Source organism: Andrographis paniculata, unplaced genomic scaffold, assembly GCF_009805555.1.
Source record: "Andrographis paniculata isolate CXL003 unplaced genomic scaffold, ASM980555v1 Contig77END, whole genome shotgun sequence".
Classification (NCBI taxonomy): domain Eukaryota; kingdom Viridiplantae; phylum Streptophyta; class Magnoliopsida; order Lamiales; family Acanthaceae; genus Andrographis; species Andrographis paniculata.
Window position 1 is genome coordinate 2,751,984 of NW_026137614.1, and position 11,645 is coordinate 2,763,628.

Below are 11,645 nucleotides of genomic sequence, written 5' to 3' on the forward strand. Positions count from 1 at the left end.
TCTTTCAATCTTTCCCACAATTCGAGTGGGGATTCCAGCGTGACATACTGCATTTTCAGTGCCTCATCGATGTGATGACACAAAAAGATCATGGCGTTTGCACGATCTTGGCTCGGAGAGTTTTTATCCTGGGCAATGGTATTTTCCAAGCCTATTGATGCCAGATGCATTTTAACATCGCGAGCCCATGCCATATAATTTTAGCCAGAAACGAGGAGAGGGAGAAATTCCTATTTGGCAAGATTAGACATAATAAACAGATAAAATATAAAATATTACCTTGCAGAAAATAAAATATATAATCGTGCTGATAACGTGTTGTAGTATTAGTATAGAATTAGCCAATAAAAATATTAATTACTTCTACCACTAGCCACTATTTTATATTTTGTATTATATAATATATATATATACTATGTAATGGGTATATATATATAGATGTATGTGTGCAGCCGTGTGTGTGTGAATATAATATATATATATGTAGTATGTATGCTAGTATATATATATTATATTATATAATGTATGTAAAGTGGGGGAGGAAATGCAGGGGAGGAAAAGCAATTACATAGACAAAGTAAAAATGAGATGTGTTTTGATTTCATTCCTTCAATCAGTATTTATACACGAAAGTACCCCACAACGAAGTAATTAAAAGCATACATAGCAGATACGTAGCACATCGTGTGTGTTACGCGTACAATATTATTATAGATTTTTTTTTATTTTTTTTTAGAGTAAGTGTTAATCGCTTAATCAAATGACACAATCTTAAGAGAATTTAGGACCCTGCGAAATTTGGTTCCAACAATCAGAATATACGTATTCAGTCATCAAATTCATAATTGAGAATATTAAAAAAATAAATATTCTTACATAATGTCCGGAGGGAAAATATATTTTTCTAGAGTATAGAGTGCAAGAATTCTTGTTTTAACAAATTGAGAAATTAAATATTAATTGAATATTTAATCCATTTTCAAAATTGAATTTCAGTGAGTGAAAAATAGATAATGGATGGTAAAATATATTATTCATGTCACATTATTTAATAATATGCCGAATCGAGAAACTTTATCAATGTTGAATGAATTAATAAGATTACCATATGAATAATTTCCATATTTGAAATTGATACCATATTTTGAATATCCTATCCGAATGGTTAATTATGGTATGATTCTTATTATGATTCTCAGTGTCGACTATTTTACTCGGTGGCGGCTACGGTGCTGAGAACACACTGCAGCATACTGTGTGCTATCAGACAACACATAATGTTACTACATGCAACACCCTGTATGCATTCATATAATACAAATATAACATATGAACTAATAGCACATGCTATAGTCATATACAACATAAAAAAATAGTTGATTTCAACACACCACATACTGTCATACAACACACTTGTAATTATGAACCAACAACATAAATACAACATATGTTATAGTTTTATACAACACAAATAATAGTTGATTTCAACACACCACATACGGTTATATATCACACTTATAATTATAAACCAACAACACATGTCTTTACTATACAACATTGCTGTGTATAATAAGACCGTGTGTTGTTTATATATATTACGTGTGTTGGTATTGAATTTTCTAAATCAGCACCCTAACCGTTCCCATCTTACTCTCTTATGTTTGCCAGACCTTCTGATAGTGATGCTACTTCGAGACAATATAAATTATTCTACCTTTGAAAATGATACGAAGACATCAAAGCACCACCAACCGTATTTCACTATGTGAAAAGAGGTCTCTCTCAACTCATTTTCCTTCTCTAACTATTCTATTATAACCCTATATTTTACAACAGTAATAGGTGAATATATATGATAATAATTTCTAATTCACTTAAGGATAACCCTTGCATCATCAAAGCCGAACTTTCATCTATTGGTTACATTTTTAAGGCCCCCCCCCCACTATGCTAAACATCGCTACCACCTTAGCTACTGACGAAAGCTAGAGAAATAAAAATAGAATGAGAGAATTTTCGTCCAAGACTGCACAACCTAGGAAAATTGGTGATTTCCGCTTTGGTAATCTTCAAATCAAGCTCAAATTTTTAGAAGGTGTTTGTGACTCATTGTTTTTTCAATCTTGTAATGGGATTTCCGATTAGACATCTATACCTCCATCAGAAAATTACATAACTCAGTTGTTTGTTGTTGCTCAGCAGATTTGATCTAAAATTAGATGAATAACAAAAATTTGTCTTTCTCGATTGAAAATAAACATGAACGTGAAAGTTTGTTTGTGCTTTACTTTCTTTAATGATTGTTTGTTTATTTTCATAATTCAAATTTTATCTTAGCCTTGGTTGTAGTGTTAATTCGGTTTTGATTCAGTATTACTAATTTGGATTTTATTCGATTTTGTATCCGCTTATTAATTTGTATAGTTTGTATTTTCAAGGTATTATTAAAAAAAAAAAAAACTCATTGATATTGGATCAAATTCCCTATAATCCTTCTAAAGAGAGCCTTAATGGCCAATTGATTGCGAAATAAAAAAGATAAAATAAAATTATGGTTTGAATTTGATAGGATTTGATTTATGGTGAAAGGTTAAACTCTCCTATCTTAATATTTTCGGTGTATTTCTCATGTGAAAGTGAATATGTATATTGCTAAAATTGTGTTGGTTGGCTATATGAGTTTCTTGATGATTAAATAATTCTTGGAATGCATTGTTGCTTTCTTTAATTTTCTTGGTATATTTCTAGGATTATTTTTATTGGCCCTGTGATATATACTAAAATTTTCTTGTGAAATAGCATAATGTATGATTGGTGTCGGTGTTGATATAAATAAAGGATAATCAGGAATAAAACTAATTTTTGTTACATATGTAATTTCCTATGAAAAACGCATATATTAAATTCTTAATTTTATGCTATGTGATTGAATTAGAAAGTCCTCCATAAGATTCCTTGTTAAGATATCAATATCAATAAAAAATTATATTTTTTGTTCTAAATTTCTTTGAGTTGTTTGATTTATGGCAGATAAGTATGAAAATAAAATACAATAAAGACATTTAGTAAATTTAAAAATTATTAGAGAAAATAAAGTTCGATGTTGAGCAAATATTATGATGTTTGTGTTGAAATAAATCAACAAAATAATCTTTGTGGTTGTTAAAAAAACTATTATGCGTCTAGAGTTAATTCACACCATTGTGTATGATTTAAAATTTATTCAAACTAGAGGTAGAGGAAGTAAAATATACTTAGCTTTTGTAGATAATTGTTTTAAGTATTGTTGTTTCTATTTATTGGAAGTAAAAAAAAAACTTCTTAAAGTTATTAAGAACTTTAATAATAAAGCCAAGAATTGAATTGGTGTATGAATAAAAGATATTTGAAGCGATAAAAATAGCGAATACGTTTGCTACAGTTGAACAATGTTATATAATACTCCACTCGTCCACCAAATTTATTTTTACTTTTCTTTTTAGTCCATCCGCTAAATTTATCACATTTTGGCAAAATCAATAAATCAACATTTAATTATTATCCTTCATTCAACACTTATTTACAACAAATATCACAAACTTTATTATATTATCTCTCTTCATTTATTTTCATCTCTAACTAAATTTAAAAAATTATCCCAAACTACTTATTACTTTTTCAATAAAATATTTATTTTTCTTAAACTCCGTGTTAGATCATAATAGACTATTTTTAGTGGACGGAGGGAGTCTATATTTTGTATGTAAATATATATATTTTTTTATTTCAATTTAAAATTTAAGTAACTTATTTAAATAAAAGACAAAACAACTTTGTATAATATTAAAATTAAATTATAATTTATAAACTTATAAAATAAATGTATATAAATTCATAAAGTTATCTAAATAATGAAAGTTACATGTGTGTTTACTTATAAGATATTGATTTTGTGTTTTGATTTTGAATAGTAAAATTTTGAATTGAAATAGTTATTTAATGTGATATAAATATGTATTGATGTGATATTTTGAATGTAAAATAAAATTTTTGTGTAATATAATAAATAAATAATATGTGTTTGATTTGATATTTTTTGGAGGAGAAAAAATTGAAATAGTACTATGCTATGGAGTATATGCTAATAGTCGGCTCTGGTCACAACCAGCAGTTGTTAAATTAGATATTTTGAATTATGAACGGAGTATTTAAAGAAAAATTTTTGAATTAAAAAGTAAAATTTGATTGCGAATCTTGGCTATAATTGAATAATGAAAGTAACAGTTTAATTTAAATGTATTAAATTTGGTTGAATGTGGGAAATGTTGTTTTTTATTCACTTGTTTTTAAATTTTTAAATTTGACTTATTAGTACTTTTATGTGATAATTTATATAAAAAATAATATATTTATATTAAAAATTATGAAAGTCACTTAACAAAAAAAAATTAAAAAGTGATAAAAAAAAAATGCTTCAAATTTCCAAATAGTGTTTTTCACAATAAGGAAATGTGTATATATATATATATATAAAATTGTGCAAAATTATTAATTAATTAATTACTGTGATATTAACAAAATGCAGTTGAGTGTAGGTGTGAATCTATCAATGTGTTGAAAGCATCGACGAAACTAGGTAGGTAGGGGCTTCCCAAGCCTATATATTTATTTATTTAATTTTAATTTAATGTAGATCATTAACAATTGCCTCCCCAAGCTCAACAGATTCTACTCACTCCATAAAAATTACTTCAAACCTAATATATTTTAATTTTATAATACTAAAAGAAATAATTTAGCACTATTCTTTCTGGTCCAAATTTAAAATTGTTTTACTTTTTTTTTTTTTTGAAAACTAAATTATCTTTTAATTATTTTATCTAAATTTATTATTAATTTTATTATTAAATATTAAAAATTTGGTAGATATTGGATGTTGGTTTTGGTCATTAGTTGAAAGTTGAGAGTATATGACTTTGTTCTCCTAAAAACTTTTTCAGATGTAATTCTCCAAAAATAATAATGAATTGTACAATTTTTTTTTTTTTTTTTTTTTACGAAAGTCAAAATAAATTTCAAATAATCATTACAAAAAGTCAAATATTCGATTTAAAATAATATATTTTATACTGTTGACACCCTTTTCCATATCACGTATAAAAAATTAATTCGTCTGAAATTACTTTGCTTATTACATTTATTTATTTATTTTTATTGGGCTATAAACATAGTTGGGCCTCCAACATTAATTGTTTTTGAAGACCCAAAATGCATGCTTTCAGTTGAACATTTGAGCCCAAATTCTTGACCTATTTCGTTTATATAAATATGTATGTACTACAGACACAAAAATAGGTTCTATATAATTTTTCCCCTTTTTTTTTTTTTTTAAAAATAAAATATAAAAAAGTATTATAAAAATATACTATTTTAGCTCATGCCTTCAGTGGTTTAGTAAAAAGTCACCATTTTCAATTTTATTTTAATAGAAAGATTATAGAATATCTATATTTGTCTTTTCTCAAAAGTTATATGTTGAATCGTATTTTCACATTAAATTAATGGAATTAGGGGGCGTTTGGTACAGAAAATGAAATTGCAGAGAAATGGGAGTAGAATAGATAATAGAATGGAAGAGAAATGGAATTGAACAGATAATGAGAATTAATTCTCTTGTTTGATAAAATAGAGATTTGAGAAATCTAAAAAAAATACAGATATATAAATGATCAAACAAAAATAAATGATTAACTCGATAAAAAGAGAGTTTTAACGAATAATAATTAATGAAAAATATTTTAATTTTAAAAAAAATTATAAAAATTAAATAGTAAAAAAAAATTTTAAAAATTAAAAAAAATATATACTGCAATATCATTTCTCTCTATTTCTCTGCATATCATAAATGAAGACAGAAAAATGGAAATAATTTATTTCTCAAATTCTATTTCTCTGGCCTCATTTATATGTACCAAACACAACCTTATATGAATAATCCGAAACCCTAACCCTAATGATACCGATAAGATTGAATTGGTTTTGAATATATACATATTATATTATATATATATATATATTATTGTGTGTTAAATGACTGGATATCAATTTTATGCCCGTGTTTGTTTGGGTTTTGTTTTGAATTTGATTGTTTGTTTAACTATTAGACTATAGGCTCATTTTTAACATAAATCTATTTTTTTTAAATATATTTATAAAATCTTTAAATTAAAAATATTTAATGTTAATAAATAATGCTGGGCCGGGCCAGGTCCAACCTTTGTATGCTTGGGCCCCGAACGGTTCATCGTGCTGGGCTAGTACGATTCGAAATTTTTTAGATCTCTTTTTATAGGTTCAAGTATAATTTTTTCGTGTTAGACTATAATCGAATTTTCAGGTTATATTTATTTTTACAAGTTTTACACCTTTGCTTTACTGCCACCTATTGCCATGGCTCTCTCCGAGCAAATTGAAAGAAAGGAGGAGACATTGAAGCCTATGGTTGCTCATGTGATTGGAAGTTAAGCTTAATTAAATACTCTTTTCGTTCCATAACACTCGATATGTTTGGTTTGAGTACTGGATTGAACGGAATATAATTTAGTAAGTTAATAACAATATTTATGATATTTTTAAAATAAAAAATAATATAAAAAATTAAAAAAAATAGAATATATATTTAAATTTTTTTACATATTATATCTCAATATAATATATACAATATGTATATTATGGTAGATCAACTATTGAATGATTGTTTAGTTAATTTTTTAAAAAGAGATGTATATACGAAAATTAATATAGTTGCTATTGTCAACTGATATCAAAATGTAAAATCTTGTCATAAACGGTACTTATAGTTATTTTAATGTATTATTGATTGTTAATTTGATGTTCCCTACTTTTGAATGTAAGTTTGTTGATGTATTTAACTAATTTTAGTTTAATTATATTAATTATTGACCCACAAAATTCAAAATTCTATATCTGCCACTTGCACAAAGAGCTAACAATCAACTTCATACTGTCCCAAATAGATAAGAACTCAACATAAATTAAAAATACAACTATCGATATTCAGTAGCTTTTGAAGTAAATGATGTCAGACCCAAGGTTTTTATATGTGTTGATTGCATCTCATGTTGTTATAGTGCAATATATTACTAACACACTGGTGTGTTTGTTTGGGGGTTTGGATTTTGGATTGGGATTTGAATAGTAAAAATTTTGAATTTGAATAGTTGTATGATGTGATATAAATAGGGTTTGATGTGATGTTTTGAATGTAAAATTGATTTTTAGTATAATATAAAAAATGAAAAATAGGTGTTTGATGTGATGTTTTTGGGGGGAAAAAATTGGATGAATAGTAGAAATCCTCCAAAATCCTTCAAACAAACACACCCTTAGTGATATTAATTTTGAAAGATGATTGAGAAAGGAGAATAACAATTGATAATGTTGATTTTAGACATACTTTGCTAGTAATTTCTATAAGTTTATGTGGTGATTTCTAACTGAATGTATACTTAGTTGTTTATATATATATAAAGTCTTGGAAATTATGTTATAATTCTTTTCATGTCGTTGGACATGCCTTGGTATTTTTTTAGCATTTTAGATGCGTTTTGGAAAAATATTTAGGGAAACAAGGATGCATTTGACATAAGTGCAATGCAGAAAATGCAAGCTGAGAGTGTAAGTCCCTAATATATTTCAAGACATGCGATTGAAATGTATCAATATAGCCGACTAACCATTGATTAATAATTTACATCTTCTGTAATGGACAATGGATAATTAATTTGCTAGCTATCATCAATAATCGCCAACCATCTAAAAGTTATACCAACGCCTATAAATAGAGGTTGATTTGCGGTCATTTGTAAAAAATCGAAAAGGTTGGAAACACATTTTTATTCGAAAAGTTAAGCCAGTAAAGAGCTCCGAATGTCTAGAGCGGGTGATCGGCATCAATTGTGATAAGAGCCACATGCTCGCCACACATCCTATTTAATTATTGCACTTAGTAATTGTTACAACTTTGTTAATGTAATCGCGAACTTCATTTGTTAGAAAGTAATGATATATCATAATTCTACATTACACTACCATTCATTGTTGAGTATACTTGAGATAATCACTTCCGAGGTACTTTGTGACAACTTCGATTTAAAAGTAAATATAAGTCACCTGATAGAATCTAATTAGAAGAATTTAAAAGAAAATCACATTGCTTGACACACTCAGGACGTCTCACGAAAGCAACTATTTGAACCCAATTTGACTTAGAATTTATAATAAGAAGGTAGGTAGTGAACTAATTACTTGATTCATCAGTCATGAGTATCGATGAGAATGGCTTGCAAGACAATAAAGTATGATTCTAGAGAATAGAATATCAACTCAATAATCATGAATTAATTTATCTCTCAACATTACCTATAGACTCGAAGGATCATAGAAATCGCGAAGTACGCTAGAAAATGAATATCCCACGTAATCATCCATACTTAACACTTTCACGCACAAAGTATATACATATATTGTATCTATCTTCTTTCAGTTGATGGGCATCCCTTCTCCTTTTCGGATTTACATCTGATTATTGTCAATATTATTCAATAAATCACACTATTCCACCATCTTCCCTAAGCACTAACAACCACATCCATCTTTAAAACACAACTCCATAATGCACTTCAAATACATCACACCCATTCATTTTTTTTTTTTTTTGATTTCCCATTGCATTCAATTCCAACAATATAGATTTACTCTATAATGCATTCAATTCAATTCATATATTTATGAACACACAAATATTTTTACTTAAATTTCCCTTAAGATAAATGTCCTGAGTTCGACTCAGCATTCACCAATTATAATGAGAAAAATTATTATTTAATGAAATACTTTTAGGCTAAAATTCAACACATTCTATTTGCAATCAACACACTCTCACATTGTATTCATACCATAAACTAATTTTCAAACATCAACAATCTGATAAAAAAAAAAAAAAAAAGAACAATCATGGAATAGGAATTGACCAAAATCTAAGTATTCATAGGGCTGAGGCCCAACAACAAACAAATGGGCATAACTTAACATAAGCAAACTAACCTAACCATTAAACAAGGCCCAAAGAATTGTGTGCAATGTATCCAATATTCTTAACACCCTTCAATCAAAAGGCTGCATTCACCAACCTGAACAAGATCAAATAGTTTATTAAGTTCGCAAAAGTGAAAAATGTAGTTACTATTAAGCGCTTTTGTGCGCTCTAATTTCTGTGAAGATTGGATCAAATCAGCACGGTATTGATTTAACCTAATTAGCACAAATATACCAAATAAACAACATATAAATAACATCATATGATAATAGAATATACAACACATATCCTAACACATGATATTACAGCATACTATTAATTTTTAACACAATAAGTATATGCATATAGTACAATACAACATATAAAATGTATTCAACATGATTCTACATGGAACAATCACTACAAGAAAAAATCATTTTTGTAACAAAACTTTTTTGTCTCTAAATCTACTTTTTCCGTTACTAATACATTAGAAACGGAATTAGGAATGAAATTACGTTAGCTACGTGAACATTAGGGACGGAATTCCGTTACAAATATATTATTTTTTTGTAGTGAATATTATAGTGTTTATCTTGTGTTGAATGTTTTACTTAAGGTTAGTGAGCGGACTTTGTCAAATCATCACTTTAGCCACTGCCGTTTTTGTGAATAAGTTATGACATTGATTACTGGAGGAAATAAATTTGATAACAACAATACATTTTGTAACATAATCCCTCAATATATGACAATCAATCTCAATATACATATACATAGTGGGTTCATGAAAAATAGAAATAAAAAATTTGAAGAGTAGCAGTGCTATAAATCCTTAAGTATATCGAGTATCCATGTGATGTTTGCAAAAGTTTGTTGCAATTATCTATATTTTGCTTCAACAAATGATCTCAATACGGTGTACAGTTTTCTAACTCTTAAAAGATATCAATGAATTTTGCAAGAAGATAGAAAAATCTGTAACAAATTTTCTAAAGATCGGATAAGAAATCAGTAACATCATTTTATTAAATAGTGTAAGTAGAAAAGATAATGGTGAACAACACCGATGTATTGAAAAGAGAGTGAGTACAACAGAATTGAAAAACTTACTACTATAATCAGTTTTAAGAATTTCGATTTTCTTAATCAAATCGATTTTTTATTAGCATGAGGAATTGTTTTATGCACCTAAGAAAATTAGACTATCTAGTTAACAAAAAAACCCAACAACCCTAGAATAATCATAAGAAAAAAAGTTCAAAAGTACTTATATTCCTCTCTAGACAAAATTTTGTAAAGCCCATAATACATTACAAAGAACAAGATCAAATAGAGCATTATACCTATGATTGTTAAAACAAAAATAAGTTATAGTTTGTTTTGTTTTATTGTATGTGTCACATACAACTTTTTTTTTTAGGAAATTATAAAATTATTTATTTAAAAATTTAGACAATCACGAAAACAACAAACATAGATTAAAATCATGATAAAATATAGTACTACAAGATACGTAATCTTGAGAAGACAGAAAACTCTTATAGAGCCTATACAATACAACAATCTGTTCACCCATATCCAAAATATTATGAAATATACAAGTATTCTTAAAAAGATTCACACAGACCGTTCTTAGGAATATAAATTTACTAATTGATAACAAATTGAATTTAAAGTAAAATATTATTTCCCCAAAATAAGTTTGTTAGTTAAATGAATACTACCATTTTCTAACACATTGACACAGAATCAATGGATAGCGTTACAAGTAAACATCCATTATTTTGTATTGTAAACAATAGATTTATTAGCTAACATGTGACATCTTGCTCCAAGATATAAGATCCAACTACTAAGAGTATACACATTACAAGAAATGATATATGTCATACTGAAATACTAAAATGTAAAATTTCCTTTTTTTTTTTATTCACTTTGCAACTTTCTCAATTGTTTGCAAATATTTGAAGTTAGAGATATATTTGTGGAATTTTTTAATAATAAAACAAAAGTTATTTACAAGTAGCACTATGGAACCATCAACAACAGTTTTAAGAGATCAATGTTAGATTTGATACTATGTTAGAAAACAAGCTAAACATAGTTTCTCTTCAGAAAAATTAAGTGACTGTAAATTCACCAACATTATTCCCTATTATTCAAACATTATCCAACATATATCTGGTGAAAATTGAAAATTTTTTCTAAATTTTAAAGGATCAGTCAAATGCTTGAATACACAGTGGACAACACAATATTTCATAAAACCCTAAAAATAAGCTTCGTATTGTCATAAACCTGTAAAAACTAAAAATAAACTTAACAATACAACCATCGATTTTTATTTTTTAGCAGTCTTTAAAGTGAATGATGGTATGATATCTAAGGTTTTCATGTGTGATATCTAAGGTTTCATGTGTGATGATCACATCTTTCGTTGTATTGGTGCAATGCATTAGTAACATGCAAACAAGAATAATCAAGATTGACCTGCAATAGAAAAATAGATAAAACAAAAAAAATACTAATATTATGCGATGAATTTTGAAATTGAACGAAGAAAAAG